Below are 25,676 nucleotides of genomic sequence, written 5' to 3'. Positions count from 1 at the left end.
GGAGTATTGTTGTCTCTCGTGCCGGTATTGCTGTCTTTTCCACGGCGTGATTTAGAGCGGCGCCGCTGACGTCGGCGCTTTAGCTGTGTCTCAGGAGGTTTATCCTCGACTGGATCTTTATCGTTATCGTCGTTACCCTCCTTGGGTGTATCCACCATGTACACATCATATGAAGAGGTGGCCGTCCAGCGTCCGGTAAACGGTGGGCTTTGGGCCTGCTCTTCTCCGGCATCGTCGTCCATACCGTCGATGTCTTCGGAACCGTAATCGAGCGTGTCGGTTAAATCCTCGACAGTGGCTATGAAGTGGGTGGTGGGTGGGACGTAAAATTCCCCGCTCCCAGCCCCTAATCCGGGCTGGGCGTAGTTCAGACGTTGCTCCTCTGTAATGATGAGGGATCACATCAAGTCCAGAGCCTCGCTTAAAGGCGAGGTTTGGCTAGGGATAAAAGAGTCCATGGAGTACGGTGGGAAGGAGACTCCTTGGCCAAGCTCACACGATGTTGACTCCGAGGGTTCGGAGCTAGTGTCTAGAGAGGAGTCCGGCTTCATGATGGTTGCCAGCGACACTACTTCCTCCGGATCTCCCGTACCGGGCTTAGTGGCCACAGATAGTCCGGCGGGCTCAAGAATCCCGTCTTCTGACCTGGCGATGCGCTCCGGATCTAAGGCCAGAGCAGAGGTTTGGGTCGTGAACCCTTGGAAGATCAAGTCTCTCGGATATCAGCGATATAGTCTAGATTTCCAAAACTAATCTGGTGACCTGGGGCGTAGCTATCAATCTTCTCTAGATGGCCAAGCGAGTTGGCCCACAGTGCAAAGCTGCCGAATACGAAGATCTGGCCGGGGAGAAAAACCTCCTCAAGGGCGGTATTGTTGTAGATGATTGATGCCATCGAACCTTCTGATGACGACACAGCGAAACTCTCAATGAAAGCACCAATGTCGGTGTCAAAACCGGCGGATCTCGGGTAGGGGGTCCCGAACTGTGTGTCTAAGGCTGATGGTAACAGGAGACAGGGGACACGATGTTTACCCAGGTTCGAGCCTCTTGATGGAGGTAATACCCTACTTCCTTCTTGATTGATCGTGATCGATATGAGGATTACAAGAGTTGATCTACCACGAGATCGTAATGGCTAAACCCTAGATGTCTAGCCTGTATGATTGTGATTGCCTCTACGGACTAAACCCTCCGGTTTATATAGACACCGGAAGGATCTAGGGTTGTATAGAGTCAGTTTGCAGAGGAAGGAATCTTCATATCTGAATGCCAAGCCTGCCTTCCACGCAAAGGAGAGTCCTATCCGGACACGGGAGGAAGTATTCTATCTTGTATCTTCACGGCCCATCAGTCCGGCCCACGTCACATAGGCCGGACGCCCGAGGACCCCTTAATCCAGGACTCCCTCAGTCTTCTTTTGATCTTGTTGGCTACTCCAATTCAGACTATGCCGGTGACAAGGTTGATAGAAAGTCCACTTCGGGTACTTGTCAATTTCTTGGTAGATCTCTTGTATCTTGGTCCTCCAAGAAACAAAACTCGGTATCCTTATCCACCGCCGAAGCGGAATACATTGCCGCCGGTTCATGTTGTGCTCAATTACTTTGGATGACCCGAACTCTTAAAGATTATGGGATCTATGTGAAACATGTTGCATTGCTTTATGACAATGAAAGTGCTATTAAGATTGCTCATAATCCCGTGCAACATTCTCGAACCAAGCATATTGAAGTTCGTCATCATTTCATTCGAGATCATGTTGCCAAAGGGGACATTGATCTTAAGCATGTTCGTACCAATAAGCAATTGGTGGATATATTCACCAAACCACTTGATGAGAAAGTATTTTGCCGTTTGAGTGGTGAATTGAACATCGTTGATGCTTCAAACTTGGAGTAGAAACTCCATTTGGATACATGCAAGGCATGAGCCTCTGACTAATCCTTGATGTTTATCTTATAAAGATGATCATATGTCTTGGATATATTTGCATCCTTGCATGCTATCTAACCCTTGTAGGTACTTGGGTGAATCAAAATCTATGAGACTGCAAATCACTCACACCTTGAGCAATCTCTACATCACCAAGTCTCTACAATATGGTAGTTGAAGACAAGGAAGCATGAGATCTTTCAACATATCCGTTGACCATTTCTATATATCAAATTTCATTTGGTATCAAATTCATGATTGTCAATTTGGATACACAAGTGATCTTCCTTGCAAGACTAACCCATGTAGGTAGATGAACTCAAACTATAAGTGGTGCTCCCAATCTTTGATGAGCTACATCAACCTTGAGCATCCCATACAAGATCAACTACATGATCTAGTTCAACACCACCACCCAAGGTATGTCATTCCATCTTAGAGAAGCTTTACCCCAAGTCACGGGTCAAAGCAACTCAACAAGATGCGAATACATGAAATGCTTAAATGAAAAATGGTAACCCAATTTTGAGATTAAACGATGAGTATGACCTACGATCAAGTGTTCTCACTTGACTCCTCAGTCAATATGCTCTAACATAGGTGACTCTATCGCCCACCAATTCTAGATGAAGTTCTCTAGTGTTTCTAAGTATTCTTGCATTTGTATCTTGCATATTTGTTTCCCTTCATCTAGATTTCTTTTTCTTTGTTTTGTTCTACATTCCCAGCATCCAATTCATTGCAAATCCTTCAGTTAATTCCTTGCAGATCTCTGTGAGATATTATTTGCCTAGTGAGCTGAGGTGATAAATGTTCTCTCTATGTTGAACTCGGTCACACCGGTCTATAGCTTTCGGTCAAACCGAACCATTTCGGTGCCACCGAAGAATACAACTCGGTGTAACCTATTTCACTACAGAGAAGACAATTTGCCACTTGCATCCTGCATTTTTACTCCAGCTGCACTCAATGATTCTTGTCCTCTACCAGCATCACATTCTATATGCGCCTTTGCTCTGTGACTCAAGGACCAAACCTATTTTGACTCACAAATCCAGAAGATCCCTTCTTGGAAATTGATGTCAAAGGGGGAGAGAGAGATCACATCAAAGCTTATTCCCTTCAAAAGGGGGAGTACTTCAAAGGGGGAAAATGCTTAATCATTTCAAACGAAGAGAGATCCCAGATGCTTGGTATTCAAGAGGAGAGAAGTCACATGTCTTTAAGAGGGGGAAGAAATGATAGTTTGTTTTATGTCTTATGTTTCTGTGCTCTGATCTGTTTTGCTCTGATTTTCTATTCCCTACATTCTCCCATTATCAAATATAAGATTCAGGGGGAGAAAGACATCTAAGGGAAGGAAATCTTGAATTCATTTCATATCTTTTCCTTGGGGACATGTCTATATCCAATAGGAGTACCTAGTATTCATTCTCTACATGTCATCCCAGTCTTGGTACTCTTGTGGTCTGCCGTTTGCTATGTTTAGGAGAAGAATCTGTGTTATCTAACCTTGTTTACCCAGGTTCATATCTTCCTAAGCCATCTCAAGACCACAAGGTAAGTATACTCATCACATTCATGTGCATGATGATCTCTTGTTGATGTACATATTGTTTGCAAGAAGAAATCATGAACATGAAGCTACAATTCTTATATCCACATCATTTGCTCTGATGCATATAGCCAAGATACATGTAACTCATTGCTTGCTCTGTCATATCTAAGCATTCACATGCTCTCATATTCCATAGTTACATGGATGCATACATATAGGGGGAGCCTATGCATGTTACATGTCCTTCCAAAGCTTTACTTGCTATTCCCTATATCTTTATCTAAAGATTTGATGTATGTTGTCATCAATTACCAAAAAGGGGGAGATTGAAAGCACAAGTGCTCCCTGGGTGGTTTTGGTAATTAATGTCAACATATCTCTTTTTGGACTAATGTTTTTATCTAGTATATTTCAGATAAGTTCAACAGATGGAGTGGCATGGACAAGAGAATGTGGAACCCCTTCAAGATGCTAAGGACAAAGGATTGGCTCAAGATCAAAAGCTCAAGGCTCTACAATTTCAGTTTAGTGATCCAAGATCACATTGAGTCCTTAGGAAAGCCAATGCTATTAAAAGGGGATGAGGTGTTGCTTAATGGCTTGCTTGCTCAAAGTGCTTAGTGATATGCTCCAAAACCCTCAACCACTTTCTCATATCCACATATGTCCCTAACCAAAAGTCAAACTCAGCCCCACCGAAATGTTCTATCCGGCGCCACTGAGTTCACTTGACATAGCCACTACCAGAAACCCTAATCAATTCGGTCTCACCAATGGGATCTCGATCTCACCGAGATGGGCTCGCAAATACTCTGTTACCTGTTGTAATTATTTCGGTCCCTGATGACCCACAAGTATAGGGGATCTATCGTAGTCCTTTCGATAAGTAAGAGTGTCAAACCCAACGAGGAGCATAAGGAAATGATAATCGGTTTTCAGCAAGGTATTCTCTGCAAGTACTGAAATAAGTGGTAACTGATAGTTTTGTGACGGGATAAATTGTAACGAGCAACAAGTAACAACAGTAAATAAAGTGCAGCAAGATGGCCCAATCCTTTTGTAGAAAAGGACAAGCCGGAACAAACTCTTATTATAGGAAAAGCGCTCCCGAGGACACATGGGAATATCGTCAAGCTAGTTTTCATCACGTTCATATGATTCGCGTTCGGTACTTTGATAATTTGATATGTGGGTGGACCGGTGCTTGGGTGCTGTTCTTACTTGAACAAGCATCCCACTTATGATTAACCTCTATTGCAGGCATCCGCAACTACAACAAAAGTATTAAGGTAAACCTAACCATAGCATGAAACATGTGGATCCAAATCAGCCCCTTACGAAGCGACGCATAAACTAGGGTTTAAGCTTCTATCACTCTAGCAACCCATCATCTACTTATTACTTCCCAATGCCTTCCTCTAGGCCCAAATAATGGTGAAGTGTTATGTAGTCGACGTTCACATAACACCACTAGAGGCTAGACAACATACATCTTATCAAAATATCCAACGAATACCAAATTCACATGACTACTCATAGCAAGACTTCTCCCTTGTCCTCAGGAACGAACGTAATTACTCACAAAGCATATTCATGTTCATAATCAGAGGGGTAATAATATGCATATAGGATCTGAACATATGATCTTCCACCAATTAAACCAACTAGCATCAACTACAAGGAGTAATCAACACTACTAGCAACCTACTAGCACCAATCCCGGACTTTGAGACATGAATTGGATACAAGAGATGAACTAGGGTTTGGAGATGAGATGGTGCTGGTGAAGATGTTGATGGAGATTGCCCTCTCCCGATGAGAGGAGCGTTGGTGATGACGATGGTGATGATTTCCCCCTCCCAGAGGGAAGTTTCCCCGAGAGAATAGCTCTGCCGGAGTTCTAGATTGGATCCGCCAAGGTTCCGCCTCGTGGCGGCGGAGTCTCGTCCCGAAAAGTTCCTCTCTATTTTTTTCTCATCGAAAGACCTCATATAGGAGAATATGGGCGTCGGAGAGCCACCAGGGGGCCCACGAGGTAGGGGGCACGCCCTAGGGGGGGCGCCCCCCACCCTCGTGAGCAGGGTGTAGGGCCCCCTGGCCTTCATCTTTGGCGTGGATTTTTCTTTATTTCTTTTAAGACGTTCCGTGGAGTTTCAGGACTTTTGGAGTTGCGCAGAATAGGTCTCTAATATTTGCTCCCTTTCCAGACCAGAATTCCAGCTGCCGGCATTCTCCCTCCTTATGCAAACCTTGTAAAATAAGGGAGAATAGCCATAAGTATTGTGACATAAAGTGAAATAACAACCCATAATATGATAAATATCGATATAAAAGCATGACGCAAAATGGACGTATCAACTCCCCCAAGCTTAGACCTCGCTTGTCCTCAAGCGAAAAGCCGATAAAAATAAATATGTCCTCATGTTTAGTGGTAGAGGCGTCGGTAAAAATAAAATACGAACATGAAGGCATCATGATTATTCTCATAACAGCAACATATATAGATTTTGTCATATGATTACTTATGTTCAAGTGATGATCTATTCACAATGCAAGAGTATAAATCATAAACCTTATTGGGCTCCAACAAACTATAATCTCAGTCGTTGATACAATTGAAATTTATCATAACATCGGAAAGAGTCTGTGTCAGAGCTAAAAAGCAAGTCCACATACTCAACTATCATTTAGTCCTCCATAATTGCTAACACTCATGCGATACTTGTGGTTACAGAGTTTTAATCGGACACAGAAAAAGATAGGGGCTTATAGTTTTGCCCCACAACCTTTTACCTCAAGGGTAATGTCAACAATAATGGTTCATGCTCCCCTACATCCAATTAGATATATATATCATGTTCTTTCCAACATGCTGAGCTTGCCAAAGGATAAAATGAAAAAGAAAAGGTGAAGATCACCATGAATCTTGCATAAGGTAGAAGATAATAATAAAGGATAGGCCCTTCGCAGAGGGAAGCAGAGGTTGCCATGCGCTTTTATGGTTGGATATATAAAATCTCAATGCGAAAGAACGTCACTTTATATTGCCCCTTGTGATATGAACCTTTATTATGCAGTCCGTCGCTTTTATTACTTCCACATCACAAGATCGTATAAAGCTTATTTCTCCCACACCAATCAATCATACATATTTTGAGCAATTTTTATTGCTTTGCACCGATGACAACTTACTTGAAGGATCTTACTCAATCCATAGGTAGATATGGTGGACTCTCTTGGCAAAACTGGTTTAAGGGTATTTGGAAGCACAAGTAGTATTTCTACTTGGTGCTGAGAATTTGGCTAGCATGAGGGGGAAAGGCAAGCTCAACAAGTTAGAGGATCCATGACAACATACTTTATCTCAGATATAAGAAAGACATAACTCATTACGTTGTCTTCCTTGTCCAACATCAACTCTTTTAGCATGTCATATTTTAATGAGTGCTCCCAATCATAAAAGATGTCAATGATAATATATCTATATGTGAAAACCTCTCTTTCCTTATTACTTCCTATTAATTGCAACAATGACCAAAGCTATGTTTGCCAACTCCCAACAACTTTTAATCATCATACTCTTTCTATGTGAAGTCATTACTCTCAATAAGATCAATATGAACTTTTTGTTTCTTTTTATTCCTTTTCTCTTTCTTTTATTCACCCAAGATCATGGCAAAATAATCAAGCCCTTGACTCAACACTAATCTTTATTATATATAGCTCACGGACTCGATTACATAGAGAGATCATAAAGCAAAACTCAAAACTAGATCATGCCATAAACTTTATTCTACTAGATCAAGATACTACTAATAGGATCGAACTAAGAAAAACGGTAAAGATAGGAGTTGTGATTGTGATACGATACCGGGGCACCTCCCCCAAGCTTGGCAGTTGCCAAGGGGAGTGCCCATACCCATGTGATTATATCTCCTTGGTTGGTGAAGAAGGTGGAGGTGTTGTTGATGATGCGGGCTTGTCATCCATCTTCCAAGGCATAGGTTCACCATCATAGAAGGATGATCGAGTCTCCGGAATCCTCGAATCTGCAGCCAAACTCATTCTTTTGAATCTATATTCATACTCACAGTTTTGGTTTTGCAGGTCATAGATTTGGGCTTGGAGGTGCTCGATCTTCTCATATATCTTGAAGATGGCCTCCTCGGTGTTCTTGGCATCCGGCTTGTAGTTGTTAGTGAACTCCGCGAGCATCGTGTGGCTAGCGTTGATTCCATGCTCCACCATCCCCTGGCACTTGAAAATTTGTTGCTCCATTGCTTCGAGCCTCGTCTCCACGCTTCCGGTTCCCTTTGGTCCCTCAACATCGCGCATGTGCAACAACCCATCACGCATCTCAATGGTTTGAGGGTGTCGCAACACCTCCGTGAGGTAAGGGTTGATGACCTTCTCGAAGAACTTGTCCTTGGAAGCACTTGGGGACGTCATGATAATCTAGATCTATCAGAAAAACAGCTCGAAACAAAGACATAAAATTTTTGCATGATACGGGAGTCAAAACCCCCGGGAGATTATATAATGAATTTTTACCGACCAAAATACGTAATGTGCAAGAAAACGGAGTCCAGAAGGCACACGAGGTGCTCACGAGGTAGGGGGCGCGCCCAGGGGGTAGGGCGCGCCCATCACCCTCGTGGGGCCCTCGTGTCCTTCCTGGACGGCTACTTATTTTTCTATTTTTCTAAATATTCCAAAACGGAGAAATATTGCCTTAAAAATTGTTTTGGAGTCGGTTTACTTACCGTACCACATACCTATTCCTTTTCGGAGTCTAAAACGTTCCGGAAAGTGTCTCTTATGTATTCCTCCGGGGTTACGGTTTCAAGAATATTGGTTTCAACATTTATGGGATTACCTAAGATATAATGTTTAATTCTTTGACCGTTTACCACCTTCGGATTTGTGCCCTCGAAGTTGTTGATCTTTATGGCACTGGAACGATAGACCTCCTAGATAACATAGGGGCCTTCCCATTTAGAGAGAAGTTTTCCTGCAAAAAATCTTAAACAAGAGTTGTATAGCAATACATAATCACCCGCATTAAACTCACGCTTTTGTATCCTTTTGTCATGCCATCTTTTAACTTTTTCTTTAAACAACTTGGCATTTTCATATGCTTGGGTTCTCCATTCATCAAGTGAGCTAATATCAAATAACCTCTTTTCACCGGCAAGTTTAAAATCATAGTTAATCTCTTTAATAGCCCAATATGCCTTATGTTCTAGTTCGAGAGGTAAGTGACATGCTTTTCCATAGACCATTTTATACGGAGACATACCCATAGGATTTTTGTATGCAGTTCTATAAGCCCATAACGCATCATCAAGTTTCTTAGACCAATTCTTTCTAGACCTATTAACAGTCTTTTGCAAAATTAATTTGAGCTCTCTATTGCTCAACTCTACTTGACCACTAGACTGTGGGTGATAAGGAGATGCAATTCTATGATTAACATCATATTTAGCAAGCATTTTACGGAAAGCACCATGAATAAAGTGTGAACCACCATTAGTCATTAAATATCTAGGGACTCCAAACCTCGGGAAAATAACTTCCTTAAGCATTTTAGTAGAAGTGTTATGATCAGCACTACTAGTTGGAATAGCTTCTACCCACTTAGTAACGTAATCAACAGCAACTAGAATATGTGTGTATCCATTAGAGGCAGGAAAAGGTCCCATATAATCAAAGCCCCAAACATCAAATGGTTCAATAACAAGAGAATAATTCATAGGCACTTCTTGACGTCTACTAATATTACCAATTCTTTGACATTCATCACAAGACAAGACAAACTTACGGGCATCCTTGAAGAGAGTAGGCCAATAAAAACCAGGTTGCAATACCTTATGTGCAGTTCTATCTCCAGCGTGGTGTCCTCCATAAGACTCGGAGTGACACTTGCGTAGGATCTGTTCCTGTTCATGCTCAGGTACACAACGTCTAATAACACCATCTACTCCTTCTTTATAAAGATGTGGGTCATCCCAAAAGTAATGTCTCAAATCATAGAAGAACTTTTTCTTTTGTTGGTATGTGAAGCTAGGTGGTATAAATTTAGCAACAATATAATTAGCATAATCAGCATACCTTGGAGTACTACGAGAAGTACTTATAACATTTAATTGTTCATCAGGAAAGTTATCATTAATAGGTAGTGGGTCATCAAGAATATTTTCTAACCTAGACAGGTTGTCTGCAACGGGGTTCTCAGCTCCCTTTCTATCAACAATATGCAAATCAAATTCTTGTAGCAAGAGAACCCATCTAATAAGTCTAGGTTTAGCATCTTTCTTTTCCATAAGATATTTAATAGAAGCATGATATGTTTGAATAGTTACTTTAGAATCAACAATATAAGATCTGAACTTATCGCAAGCAAATACAACTGCTAAAAGCTCTTTTTCAGTAGTAGCATAATTTCTTTGAGCATTGTCTAGTGTCTTACTAGCATAATGAATAACATTTAATTTCTTATCAACTCTTTACCCTAGAACAACACCTACAACATAATCACTAGCATCACACATAATTTCAAAGGGTAAATTCCGATCAGGTGGCTGAACAACAGGTGCAGAGACTAATGCTTTCTTAAGTATTTCAAATGTTTCTACACAATCATCATCAAAGACAAATGGTATATATTTTTTGCAATAAATTAGTCAGAGGCCGAGAAATTTTTGAGAAGTCCTTAATGAACCTCCTATAAAATCCGGCATGACCAAGGAAATTTCTTATACCTTTGATGTCCTTGGGACATGACATCTTTTCAATAGCATAAACCTTGGCTTTATCAACTTCAATACCTCTTTCAGAAACTTTGTGCCCCAAGACAATACCTTCATTAACCATAAAGTGGCACTTTTCCCAATTCAAGACAAGATTAGTTTCTTCACATCTCTGCAAAACTCGATCAAGATTGCTCAAGCAATCATCAAAAGAGGAACCATAGACGGAAAAGTCGTCCATGAAAACCTCACAAATCTTTTCACAAAAGTCAGAGAATATAGCCATCATGCATCTTTGAAAGGTAGCAGGTGCATTACATAAACCAAAAGGCATACGTCTATAAGCAAAAGTACCAAAAGGGCATGTAAAAGTAGTCTTTGATTGATCTCTAGCCGACACAGGTATTTGAGAGAAACCGGAATAACCATCTAGAAAGCAATAGTGTGTATGTTTCCATAATCTTTCTAGCATTTGATCAATAAAAGGTAAGGGGTAATGATCTTTCTTAGTAGCTTTATTTAATTTGCGGAAATCAATTACCATCCTATAACCTGTGATAATTCTTTGTGGAATCAATTCATCTTTATCATTAGGAACAACAATAATACCTCCCTTCTTAGGGACATAATGGACAGGACTTACCCACTCACTATCAGCAACGGGATAGATTATACCTGCCTCCAGAAGCTTTAGTATTTCTTTTCTTACCACTTCTTTCATTTTAGGATTCAGACGTCGTTGAGGATCACGAACTGGTTTGGCATCTGCTTCCAAATTTATTTTATGTTGACATAGAGTGGGACTAATGCCCTTAAGATCATCAAGAGTATATCCAATAGCAGCACGGTGCTTCTTCAGAGTTTTCAATAATCTTTGTTCTTCATGCTATGAAAGGTTAGCACTGATAATAACATGATATATCTTCTTTTCATCAAGATAAGCATATGTAAGATTATGAGGCAAATGTTTAAGCTCAAACACGGGATCACCCTTGGGTGGAGGAGGATCCCCTAAAATTTCAACAGGCAAATTGTGATGCAGAATAGGTTCCTGTTTAAAGAATACTTCATCTATTTCCCTTCTTTCATTCATGAACATATCATTTTCATGGTCTAGCAAATAGTGTTCTAAAGGATCACTAGGAGGTACGACAATAGAAGCGAGACCAATAAATTCATCCTTACTAGGTAATTCTTCCTCACGATGTTGTTTACTAAATTTGGAGAAATTAAACTCATGAACCATATCATCCAAGCCAACAGTAACAACATTCTTAGTGCAGTCTATGGTAGCATTGACAGTATTTAAGAAGGGTCTACCAAATATAATGGGACAAAAGCTATCTTGCGGAGAAGTAAGAACAAGAAAATTAGCAGGATATTTAGTTTTCCCACACAAGACTTCAACATCTCTAACAATTCCAATTGGTGAAATAGTATCTCTATTGGCAAGTTTAATAGTAACATCAATATCTTCTAACTCAACAGGTGCAATTTCATTCTTAATTTCTTCGTATAAAGTATGCGGTATAACACTAGCACTTGCACCCATATCACATAAGCCATGATAACAATGATCTCCTATTTTAACAGAAATAATAGGCACGCCTACCACAGGTCTATGTTTATCTTTAGCACAAGGTTTAGCAATTCTAGCAGTTTCACCTTCGAACTGAATAACATGCCCATCAATATTATCAGACAAGAGATCTTTAACAATAGCAATATTAGGTTCTACTTTAACTTGTTCAGGAGGTGTATAACTTCTAATATTGCTTTTACGAACAACAGTTGAAGCTTTAGCATGATCCTTTATTCTAACAGGGAAAGGTGGTTTCTCAATATAAGAAGTAGGAACAATAGGATCATTATAAGTGACAGTCTTTTCTTCAACTTTAATAGGTGCAGCTCCTTTTACTTCTATGGGGGGATGATATTTAAACCACTTCTCCTTAGGGAGATCAACATAAGTAGCAAAAGATTCACAGAAAGAAGCTACTATCTCAGAGTCAAGTCCATATTTAGTGCTAAACTTACGGAAAATATCGGTGTCCATAAAAGATTTAACACAATCAAACTTAGGTGTCATACCTGACTCCTTACCTTCGTCGAGGTCCCAATCTTCAGAGTTGCGTTTAATTCTATCCAATAAAGTCCATCTGAATTCAATAGTCCTCATCATAAAAGAGCCAGCACAAGAAGTATCGAGCATGGTGCGATTGTTTTCAGAAAGCCGAGCATAAAAACTTTGCATAATTATTTCTCTTGAGAGCTCATGATTGGGGCATGAATATAACATTGATTTAAGCCTCCCCCAAGCTTGAGCGATGCTTTCTCCTTCGCGAGGCCAGAAATTATATATATAATTGCGATCACGATGAACAAGATGCATAGGGTAATACTTTTGATGAAATTCCAGCTTCAATCTTTTATAGTCCCACGATCTCATATCATCGCATAGCCTGTACCATATCAATGCGTCTCCCTTCAAAGATAAAGGGAAGAACTTCTTCTTAGCAACATCATCGGGTATACCTGCAAGCTTAAATAATCCACAAACTTCATCCACATATATTAAGTGCTCATCAGGATGCTTTGTTCCATCTCCTGTAAAAGGGTTAGCTAGCAGTTTTTCTATCATACCAGAAGGATACTCATAAGGAATTTCATTTTCAATAGGTTCAGTAGGTTGAGGAGAAACTCTTTGCTCTACTGGGCGGGGTGAAGATACCCCGAACAAGCCCCTCAGAGAATTACTTTCCATAGTAACAAGTGACAGTAAATTTCAGCACACTATATAAATTTTTTCCTTACCAAATTCCACCTACCAAACGCGCTACACTCCCCGGCAACGGCGCCAGAAAAGAGTCTTGATGACCCACAAGTATAGGGGATCTATCGTAGTCCTTTCGATAAGTAAGAGTGTCAAACCCAACGAGGAGCATAAGGAAATGATAATCGGTTTTCAGCAAGGTATTCTCTGCAAGTACTGAAATAAGTGGTAACTGATAGTTTTGTGACGGGATAAATTGTAACGAGCAACAAGTAACAACAGTAAATAAAGTGCAGCAAGATGGCCCAATCCTTTTGTAGAAAAGGACAAGCCGGAACAAACTCTTATTATAGGAAAAGCGCTCCCGAGGACACATGGGAATATCGTCAAGCTAGTTTTCATCACGTTCATATGATTCGCGTTCGATACTTTGATAATTTGATATGTGGGTGGACCGGTGCTTGGGTGCTGTTCTTACTTGAACAAGCATCCCACTTATGATTAACCTCTATTGCAGGCATCCGCAACTACAACAAAAGTATTAAGGTAAACCTAACCATAGCATGAAACATGTGGATCCAAATCAGCCCCTTATGAAGCGACGCATAAACTAGGGTTTAAGCTTCTATCACTCTAGCAACCCATCATCTACTTATTACTTCCCAATGCCTTCCTCTAGGACCAAATAATGGTGAAGTGTTATGTAGTCGACGTTCACATAACACCACTAGAGGCTAGACAACATACATCTTATCAAAATATCAAACGAATACCAAATTCACATGACTACTCATAGCAAGACTTCTCCCTTGTCATCAGGAACGAACATAATTACTCACAAAGCATATTCATGTTCATAATCAGAGGGGTAATAATATGCATATAGGATCTGAACATATGATCTTCCACCAATTAAACCAACTAGCATCAACTACAAGGAGTAATCAACACTACTAGCAACCTACTAGAACCAATCCCGGACTTTGAGACATGAATTGGATACAAGAGATGAACTAGGATTTGGAGATGAGATGGTGCTCCTGATGATGTTGATGGAGATTTCCCTCTCCCGATGAGAGGAGCATTAGTGATGACGATGGTGATGATTTCCCCCTCCCAGAGGGAAGTTTCCCCGGGAGAACAGCTATGCCGGAGCTCTAGATTGGATCCTCCAAGGTTCCGCCTCGTGGCGGCGGAGTCTCATCCTGAAAAGTTCCTCTCTATTTTTTTCTCATCGAAAGACCTCATATAGGAGAAGATGGGCATCAGAGAGCCACCAGGGGGCCCACGAGGTAGGGGGGCGCCCCCCACCCTCGTGAGCAGGGTGTGGGCCCCCTGGCCTTCATCTTTGGCGTGGATTTTTCTTTATTTCCTTTAAGACGTTCCGTGGAGTTTCAGGACTTTTGGAGTTGCGCAGAATAGGTCTCTAATATTTGCTCCTTTTCCAGACCAGAATTCCTATTGCCGGCATTCTCCCTCCTTAAGTAAACCTTGTAAAATAAGGGAGAATAGCCATAAGTATTGTGACATAAAGTGAAATAACAGCCCATAATACGATAAATATTGATATAAAAGCATGATGCAAAATGGACGTATCAGTCCCACCGAGATAAGCAATCGGTCCCATCGAGTTTGCCTGACTAACTCTCTGTTTTGTTTATTACCAAAATCGGTCCCACCGAGTTTGTGTAATCGGTCAAACCGAGCTGAGGTTTTACCCTGACCCTAGTACATCGGTTCCACCGAGTTGATCATATCGGTCCCACCGAAATGCCTAACGGTCACATTTTGAACTGAATCGGTCTGACCAAGTTTTCTGATTCGGTCCCATCGAGTTTGCTAAATTGTGTGTAACGGTTAGATTTTGTGTGGAGGCTATATATACCCCTCCACCCTTCCTTCATTAGTAAGGAGAGCCATCAGAACGTGCCTACACTTCAGCATTCATTTTTTGAGAGAGAACCCCCTACTCATGTGTTGAGACCAAGATATTCCATTCCAACCATTTGAATCTTGATATCTAGCCTTCCCCAAGTTGCTTTCCACTCAAATCATCTTTCCACCAAATCCAAATATGTGTGAGAGAGTTGTGTGTTGGGGAGACTATCATTTGAAGCACAAGAGCTAGGAGTTCATCGTCAACACACAGTCTATTACCTTTTGGAGAGTGGTGTCTCCTAGATTGGTTAGGTGTCACTTGGGAGCCTCCGTCAAGATTGTGGAGTTGAACCAAGGTTTTTGTACGAGCAAGGAGATCGCCTAATTTGTGACTATCTACCCTAGTGAGGCAAGTCCTTCGTGGGCGATGGCCATGGTGGGATAGACAAGGTTGCTTCTTCGTGGACCCTTCATGTGTGGAGCCCTACGTGGACTCGCGCAATCGTTACCCTTCGTGGGTTGAAGTCTCCATCAACGTGGATGTACGATAGCACCACCTATCGGAACCACACCAAAAATCTTCGAGTCTTCAATTGTGTTTGCACACTCCAATCCCATCCCTTTACTTTCTTGCAAGTTGCGTGCTTCACTTTTCTCTGCTCATATACTCTTGCCACGCTTGCTTGAATGTATTGTGAATGGTTAAACTTGTACTAAAACTCCACCTTAACTTAAAGAAATTAAAAACTGCTACTTTTCTTGACTAAGTGTCTATTCACCCTCCTCTAGACACCTCTTCTCGATCATTTCAATCAAAAAACTTACTGGAGTGGCCGGATGAGCACAGTCGAGACCGATGTCTTCGGTCGTCTCTGGCCATGACTTCTGGGCCCTTAAAGCAGCTTCCAGATCCCTTCGTGTGTCGTGCCAAACAATCGCTGCAGGGTACGAGGGCCAGCCAGATTGAATTCCCACATATGGAGAGGCCGGCGCTGGCAGGGGAGAATTCGGCGAAAAAGCATCACCTGGATCACATCAGCAAGACTGGTGCTCTTCTCCATCATATTCTTCATGCGCTTATGCAACATCATCACCTCATCGGACGACGCCCAATCCAGGCCCTTGTTAATCCATGATGTGAGCCGCATTGGGGGTCTGGACTTGAATTCAGGAGTGGCTGCCCATCTGGCGCCGCGAGGTTCGGTGATGTAGAACCACTCCTGTTGCCATCCCTTCACAGTTCGACGAAGGCCCCTTTGGGACAGGTGATGTTGGAGAGCTTGCTCACCATGGCTCCGCCATAGTCCGCATGTTGCCCATCGACCACTTTCGGCTTTACGTTGAAGACCTTAAGCCATAGGCCGATGTGGGGGGAATGCGAAGGAGCACCTCGCATGCGACGATGAACGCCAAAATGTGGAGAAATTAATTTGGGGCTAGATCGTGGAAATCTAGCCCGTAGTAGAATATGAGGCCGCAGACGAAGGGGTGGAGAGGAAACCCTAGTCCGCGTAAGAAGTGGGGGATGAACACCACCCTATCATTGGGCTCTGGAGTGGGGATGATGTTTTTTTGGCAGGGAGCTGGTGCGCGATGTTCGCGGCCAAGTGCCCCGCTTCTCAGAGTTCCTTGACGTTCCTCTCCGTGACAGAGGAAACCATCCACTTGCCTGTGAGCCATATCTGGCCATGGTTGGAGGGGTCGGGCGGTGGAAAGGGTTGAAAGCTTGGGCGCTGGAGCTCATGGACGGGAAGGCAAAGAAGGAAGAAGGCGTGGGGTAAAGGATGGATCTTTATCCGCTTATATAGGAAATGAATATCAAGCGCCCCCCCCCCCACTAGCCTTAAAACTCACCTATTCCCAAGGGGTCGTGCGAACGGCACGGTTGGGTTACCCAAACCCATATTGATTAAAAACACGTAATAAGGGGGCACGATCTCTACTTTGATAAGATGTGTCAATGAAGCCCACGCCTCGAAATCCGAAGCGAGAGGCCAAAAAACGGTTCGAAATAATAGCAAGGCCAGACGTGACGTTTCACCAAAAAAGTTATGCCTTATTCAGTATTGTACCCTTGTGGTTGAGGGTTGTAACTCTGGTACATAGCCAGATGTAGTTCTCTTGTTCAGAAGACTGTTTTATATACGGAGAAGGAACCCACCTTGCAATGCCGAAGACAATCTGAGTGCCGAACACATCGTCATTGAAGACTGGTTCAGGGGCTACTGAGGGAGTCCTGGACTAAGGGGTCCTCGGGTGTCCGGACAATTTGATATGGGCCAGACTGGTGGGCCGTGAAAAGATACAAGGCAGAAGACCTTTTCCCGTGTCCATATGGGACTCTCCTTTGCGTGGATGGCAAGCCTAGCGTTCAGATGTATTATTTCCTCTCTCTGTAAACCGACACTGTACAACCCTAGACCCCTCCGGTGTCTATATAAACCGAAGGGTTTAGTCAATAGAGGCTAAGACAAATCACATATGCTAGAAATCTAGGGTTTAGCCATTACGATCTCGAGGTAGATGGACTCTTGTAACCCCTATACTCATCAAATACAATCAAGTAGGATGTAGGGTTTTACCTCCATTAAGAGGGCCTGAACCTGGGTAAACATCGTGTCACCCTTGTCTCCTGTTTCCTTCGATCCTCAAATGCACAGTTCGGGACCCCCTACCCGAGATCGGCCGGTTTTGACACTGACAATCGGGTCCAACGAAAATCTTTTGTGACAATATTGGAGCAATTGACCTGCACTGCTACAACAACGTCCTAAACAATCGGTTTAAAACCCCTTTCCGTGATGTCATGGTACGCCAAGTGAGTGTGTGCGATAGGGTGTCCTTCCCACCTGACCCAGAAATCGTCGGGGATAGGCCCTCCTGGGACCCTGGCTGGGGCCGTGTGCGATCGTGCGAGGCATCAAAACCCAATCATTTCCGTAGGTATGTACATCCCGCACGGTGAATCCCAGAAATCGTTTCTGTAGGTATGTACATCCCACACGGTGAATCCCAGAAATCATTTCCGTAGGAATGTACATCCCACACGGTGAATCCCAGGAATCATTTCCGTAGGTATGTACATCCCACATGGTGAATCCCTGAAAATCATTTCTGTAGGTATCTACATGCCACACAGTTCTTTGTGTGGAAACGTTTGTGCAAGGTGGCCTAACGCAAACAGTTCGCTGCCGAAAGCCGTGTGTGATTGTTAGTTGATCGAACACGCCTACTTTCTAGAAACCATGCGGGTTGTTTGAGTTCATCGCCCACGGTGTTGTCTGAGTAACCATTTGGAATAGAAAACCCCAATAAGCAGGGTAATTAGCCTATTATTGATAATCCATGTACTAATCAAATTAATATTTCTTATAAAACATGCCATATATTTCATATTTGTATAAAAGTAATCAGGATTTCATAATCGAATTACATCAGATAGCTTCGACACTCAGTTACGCAATTACACAACAGCACCAAGTTTCACATGCAACATCAAACCTTTGGAAAGTCGCATCATACACGGTAAATAGACAGATGAATCTCATCTGGTAAACTGCAGAAGCGGAAGGCAAATATTGAGCCTTTAGTGATGTTGAATTTCCTTGCAACTTTAGGCCAGTGGCTATGGATAATTGCCCACCCATCCTTCGTCCTCTTCAGCAACACTTCAATATTGTACCATGCGTGTTGAATGAATACCTTCCTCGCCTCTTGACCATGCAGGTGATTTGAGAGGTAATCATCGATGAACTGCGTTGAAAAGTACTAAAAACAAAGCTGTGCATAAATCGCTGTTGTAAATTTTGAAATGGCGCAAGGGGTAAAAACAAGGTAAAAGAGTTGGTACCATCCTATAGTTGACTGATGTCTTCTTCATTGTGCAAACAAAGATCTTGTTGTTATTCATCACAAGTTTCTTCATCCTAACAATCTTTCTGAGTTTCTTGACTTGACTGATATTCATGGACATCTCATTTCCCCATATGCAAAATGGGTCAAACAGTGGGTCTAAGCCTCTGATAGCAGGACCTACATGTGCAAGACCAAATTGTAAGAAACCTAAATATTAGAATGATTCCTGCAACTGCACAATAATGTTCTATTAGCCAAAGGACCCTGCTTGAACAAACCTCGATGGTAAACCGCAGTGTCTCCCATTGTTTCCCCGCAACACACATAAGGAAGATCTTGATCAGGTTAACTGAGAGTTGCCATACTATCAGTAGAACATGTATTGAGTACAGCCAAATTAGATTGGTGTCACATGCATAACAATACAAAATTGTACACACAGCAAATGAAAATCAAATTGCAGAACTGAACCAAACAGTTAAATGGACAGCAGACCAAATGAACCAAATAGTTAACTGAGCACGACATTGCAGAATAGAAACATGTACTAGAACATAAGACAGTTAACAAAACAAAGAATGCTTGAGAACAGTACTACAAAATGTAGAAATTGTCGGACCAAAGTGTTAACTGAACATTACATTTCAAAGGACCAAACTGTTAAGTGAACATCAGATTGCATATTAAAATTACAGAGGACAAATCACTAGAAGGCACTGGCGGTGGCCTCGAGAAAACATCACGAACTGTATTTTAAAGTCGACAACCAAGCGGCCATGTCGACGATGGCCTCGAAGACGAGGTGCTCCTCCAAGATCTGGCGGTCGACATGCATGTCAGCCATAGCGACCTCGTTCACGCGTGCGGCCGCATGCTACTCAGCTCCATGTTATACTGCATGTAAAATGGCTGTGGGCGGCATTTAATTGGAGGAGGGGGCGGTGATTTCGATGGAAGGTGTCGCTCCGTCAGTCGGGGCATGTGGGACGGGAAAGGAGGAGGATGGTGTGGGTGGGGTGTCGATTACCTGACCATATCGACGAGGCCGCACAGCAAGAAGAAGGGTCGGCGGCGAGGAGGCCGCGCAGCAATAAGAAGGGTCGCCCACGAGGAGGCAGCGTTGCAAGAAGAAGGGTCGCCGGCAAGGAGGCGTCGCTGCAAGAAGAAGGGTGGCCAGCGAGGAGGCGGTGCTGCAAGAAGAAGGGTCGCTGGCGAGGAGGCTGAGCTGCCAGTAAGCAGCAGTGAAGGTTTGAACTTGGCAAGCAAGGAGGAACAGTGGAAATGTGGCTTTTGGTAAGAGGGAGGGGGCGGGGAGATAGATATTTCCACGGTGGCAAAAAAATTTCGCTCGGTGCTGCGAGAAACTGGACTGCTAGTGTGGTTCAAGCGGGGCGGTGGACTGTAGATGACGAAGCTTCCTGCGTAAGCCAGACAAGACGGTGCGCCAAGATATTTTATATCGCATCCCACATGATTCTTTCTAGTAAACTGTTTGTGGTATACCTGATTTTTTCATTATTGAAAGACAAAATGGTGTTACGGAGGGAAAGGATGGTGTTTGAATTGCTAGAACATTTACGTACAGTGAACATGCAACTAGTACATGAGTGTCGTGTTTAAATTTGGAATTATTCCGGGTTCGTTTGGCATTTTAATGCATTAGTTGAGTTTCTGGGCATTTAATGTGCATAATTCAAATTTGAACTACAAGTACATGCTCCAATGCACCAAAGTTTGCTCAAAAATCACATGTGTGTCTTTAGGTGAATTTATAGGTCCCATGCAAGAAATGGGAATAAAATTCAAACATCTGGGTGTCGTGGCTCGGTCGGAATGATTGAGAAACTTGGTTTTTTAATTCCTGTAAATTCAAAACACGGCTGAAAATCATGAAACTTGGCATGGTGTCATGACATGGCACCAACATGTTGCAGTAATTTTTTTGGCCGAATTGGGACAAGCTTTGGTGTAAGCTTCTTGCAAACCGGAGCTTCCCTCAAGAAGTCTCCTGGTTCCGAGAGGGAACGTGTCACCTCCGTGTGCAAAACGACATACGTACCCTACCTTCTCCCACCTTAATTTTTTTTACACAAGCATATTAGACCAAATAGAAGTATCGTGCTAAATTTTGGAATTATTCCGTGTTCGTTTGGCCTTTTTATACATTAATTGAGTTTCTGCACATTTAATGTGTATAATTCAAATTTGAACTACAAGCACGTGCTCCAGTGCACCAAAGTTGTTTGAAAAATCACATGTGTTTCCTTGGGGGAATATCTAGGTCCCATGCAAGGGATGGGAGTGAAATTCAAACATCTGGGCGTCATGGCTCGGCCGAAAAGATTGAGAAACTTGGTTTTTAATTCCTGTAATTCCAAAACACGCATGAAAATGATGAAACTTGGCACTGTCTCATGACATGGCACTAACATGCTGTGGTAATTTTTTTGGCCGAATTGGGACAAGCTTTGGTGTAGGCTTTTTTGCAAACCGGAGCTTCCCTCAAGAAGGCTCCTGGTTCCGAGAGGGAACGTGTCACCTCCATGTGCGAAACGACATACGTACCCTGCCTTCTCCCACCTTAATTCTTTTACGCAGCCAGATTAGACCAAATAGAAGTACCGTGCTAAATTTCGGAATTATTTCCGGTTTGTTTGGCCTTTTTTATACATTAATTGAGTTTCTGGGCATTTAATGTGTATAATTCAAATTTGAACTACAAGCACGTGCTCCAGTGCACCAAAGTTGTTTGAAAAATCACATGTGTTTCCTTGGGTGAATCTCTAGGTCCCATGCAAGGGATGGGAGTGAAATTCAAACATATGGGCGTCGTGGCTCGGCCGGAAAGATTGAGAAACTTGGTTTTTTGATTCCTGTAATTCCAAAACACGCCTGAAAATCATGAAACTTGGCATGGTCTCATGACATGGCACCAACATGTTGTGGTAATTTTTATGTCCGATTTGCGAAGGCGCACACATTAACAATCAACAAAGTCATTTTGGAACAAGTGATGTCACGTTACAAATCGGAAATGCAAGTATTATTGAAACCGTGGGCGTTCGACTTACCAATTACGTGCGGCCACGCGTCCCCCTTTTTATTGTCTAGGAGATGTCGTGCGGTGTAGCTATTTGAGTACGGGAGGCGTGCGATCAGACCCCTGCGCGTGCTCATTGGAAGGAGAGCCCTTTTGACCGCTACCCGCCGCGCACCTCCATCCCAACGTCTCCATTAATGGCGCCCGAGCACCTGTTCTACGGCGTGGCTATATGTCTCACTGGACTGAGATTTAAGGGAGAAAAATGAAAATCTGAAAAGAAAGTTTTGCACGGATCTTTATGTAAGATCCGACGGACCTATATAGCATCAACTGCGACTTATAGCAAGCATGATGAATATAAGGACGATGACATTGGATAATAATTGTCTTACATATTTATAAACATAATTAAAAAAGCCACAAGCGGCGATATACACAAGGGAAAAAGAAGAAGGAAGCCATGGCAGGAACTAGTCTCCGCGGCGGGCGGAGACGAGCTCTTTCTTGTCCTCAAGATGCTGGTTGAGAGCATCCACGGATTCCTCCACCAGCCTTCTGCGCTCGATGTGCAGCATTGCATTCTCGTCCATAAGTTTCTCAACGATGACGCCGATCCTCTTCAACAAGGCAGTGGTCTGCTCCTGCTGCTCCACACTTCCGATGATCTTCGCCCTCAACAGGTCGCGCTCGGCCCGGAGCTTCGCATTGCTCTCGTTTAGTTGCCGGATGACGTCAGTAGACTATTCAAACGAGGATTGCAGGTCATCCTGCAACCTCGCCCACCTAGAGATCTGATCCATCTCCCTGAGGACGGGGGCACGCATGTGCCTGTAAGAGTCCTTGTCTGCCCGTGAGGCAATTTCCTAGGCCGCCGCAGCATGGGAGGACATCTCTGCTGCATTCGCGGTGCGGCGGGACATTTCCCTGTTGTTATTTTTATGCCATGTATTCATGTTGCTACAGTGAGGTCCATGCTTCTTTTGAGTATGTTTAGTAAGGATAATTTGGACATATGGTTGTGCTCTATCCATCCATGCCCCTTTTTACATTTATGGAGTGCCCTAGCATGACTCAATCTTGCTCTACTTTTTCTATAAAATGTTCCTGGCAGATTGTTTATGTGTTAATCAATTTTGCCAAGGTTGTTGTATTTGATCCATGCATGCTATGAGATTGTTCTTGCTTTGTTTAGCTTCTTGAACGTGTCTTCTTGCTGGGAGTATGCTTTGTTTGTCATACAATGCCTTGTGTTGAGTGCATCGAGCTCGCAAACATGCCTTCATAATTCTGTTTATGTCATGTCCAGTTTTCTGCTAAGTCTGAATCTGTTATCGAAACTTGCTATGTTTACATGGGTGCCATCATATCTTTTGATCCATTTTGGCTTATGGTCATTAAGGGACTTTTGTTATATGCTTTGATTAGATTCATGCCATGCCTTTGCTTGTTATGTTCTATTCCTGTAGCATGTTGTTATCTTGTTCTAAACATTGTTTCCTGGTGTTAATTCCTGACATGTTAGTATTTTAACTAAGTCTGTGAAGCTGATATCGTTTTCACTTTTGCCATGCTTGTTTGAACCTGCTCTTGTGTGATTTAGCCGTATCTCAGTGTTCATCTTTTGTCAAGAATCTTGAGTAGATCACTGCCATGTGCTTTGTTGCTATGTTGGAGTGCAGTAGCTTAGTTTCTGGTTGCATTCTAGATGGCATCGTGCTGTTAATCGCAGAATTGTGCCATTATTGTTTTGCTTGCCATTTGCAAACCGTGCATCCAATTCTGGTGATCTTTATATCGATTTCGACCGAAATCAACTCATCTTTCCAGCGGCACACTTGGTTTTCCAAGTTGATGCCTTGTTCAATCTTTCCCTTCCGGAGCACGCATATGCATTGCATATCACATCCCACATATCATGCCATGTTTTGCATCATGTTGCTTGCGCATTGCACCGTGATTGATTGTTGATTCCTTTGCTTGTGTTCTTGTCTTGGGTAGAGCCGGGAGACGAGTTCGTGATCGAGGAACCCATTGAGTACGCTTACGAGGATCATTCTTTCGTCTTCTCTGAGAACTTTGCAGGCAAGATGACCATACCCTCGAAATCACTTCTACCTTTGCTTGCTAGTTGCTCGCTCTATTGCTATGCCGCGATACCAACCACTTGCTATATTATGCCTCCCGTATTGCCATGTCAAGCCTCTAACCCACCTTTCCCAGCAAACCGTTGTTTGGCTATGTTACGGCTTTGCTCAGCCCCTCTTATAACGTTGCTAGTTGTAGGTGAAGATGGAGTTTGTTTCTTGTTGGAACATGATTATTGTTGGGATATCATTACTATAATATCGTTTTTACTTTAATGCATCTATATACTTGGTAAAGGGTGGAAGGCTTGGCCTTATGCCTGGTGTTCTGTTCCACTCTTGCCTCCCTAGTTTCCGTCATACCAGTGTTATGTTCCTTGATTTTGTGTTCCTTACGAGGTTGGGTTATAATGGGAACCCCTCGACTGTTCGCCTTGAATAAAACTCCTCCAGCAAGGCCCAACCTTGGTTTTACCATTTGCCACCTAAGCCTTTTTCCCTTGGGTTCTGCAGACTCAAGGGTCATCTTTATTTTAAACCCCCGGGCCAGTGCTCCTCTGAGTGTTGGTCCAAACTAGAGCACCGTGCAGGGCCATCCCTTGGAAACTTGGGTTACGTCGGCTCCTGTACGCTTAGCTTATCCGGTGTGCCCTGAGAACAAGATATATGCAGCTCCTATCGGGATTTGTCGGCACAGCGGGTGGTCTTGCTGGTCTTGTTTTACCATTGTCGAGATGTCTTGTAACTAGGATTCTGAGTCTGATTGGGTCTTCCTAGGAGAAGGAATATCCTTCGTTGACCGTGAGAGCTTGTGATGGGCTAAGTTGGGACACCCCTGCAGGGTTTTGAACATTCGAAAGTCGTGCCCGCGGTTATGGGAAGATGGGAATTTGTTAATGTCTGGTTGTAGAGAACTTGAAACTTAACTTAATTAAAAAGCATCAACCGTGTGTGTAGCCGTTATGGTCTCTTTCCGGCGGAGTCCGGGAAGTGAACATGGTTCTTGTGTTATGTTTGAACGTAAGTAGTTTCAGGATCACTTGTTGATCACTTCTAGTTCACGACCGTGCTTTGCTTCTCTTCTCGCTCTCATTTGCGTATGTTAGCCACCATATATGCTAGTGCTTGCTGCAGCTCCACCTCACTACCTCTTCCTACCCATAAGCTTAAATAGTCTTGATCTCGCGGGTGTGACATTGCTGAGTCCCCGTGACTCACAGATTACTTCCAAAACAGTTGCAGGTGCCGATGATAACCGTGCAGGTGTCGCAATCGAGCTCAAGGAGGAGCTCGATGAACATCGTGTTCGTTGTGTTGTTTCGTTTCCAGTTGATCAGTAGAGGAGCCCAGTTGGGGCGATCGGGGATCTAGCATTAGGGGTTGTCTTTCTTTATTTGGTTCCGTAGTCGGACCTTGATTGTATTCTGGATGATGTAATGCTATATTTATGTATTGTGTGAAGTGGCGATTGTAAGCCAACTCTTTATCCCTTTCATATTCAGTACATGGGATGTGTGAAGATTACCCCTCTTGCGACATGCCTACTATGCGATTATGCCTCTAAGTCGTGCTCCAACACGTGGGAGATATAGCCGCATCATGGGTGTTACAGTTCCACTATTGGTTATTGACCAGAGAGGTGTCTCGGTCATGTCTACATACTTCTCGAACCTGTAGGGTCCGCACGCTTACTGTTTGATGATGATTTGTATTATATGAGTTATGTGATTTGGTGACCGAATATTGTTCGGAGTCCCGGATAGTATTCGGACATCGGAAGTGTTTCGGAATGTATCGGGTA

This window comes from Triticum urartu, chromosome 3A (genome assembly GCF_056163025.1).
Source record: "Triticum urartu cultivar PI428250 chromosome 3A, HENAU_Tu73, whole genome shotgun sequence".
Classification (NCBI taxonomy): domain Eukaryota; kingdom Viridiplantae; phylum Streptophyta; class Magnoliopsida; order Poales; family Poaceae; genus Triticum; species Triticum urartu.
This window is presented reverse-complemented; position numbering follows the sequence as displayed.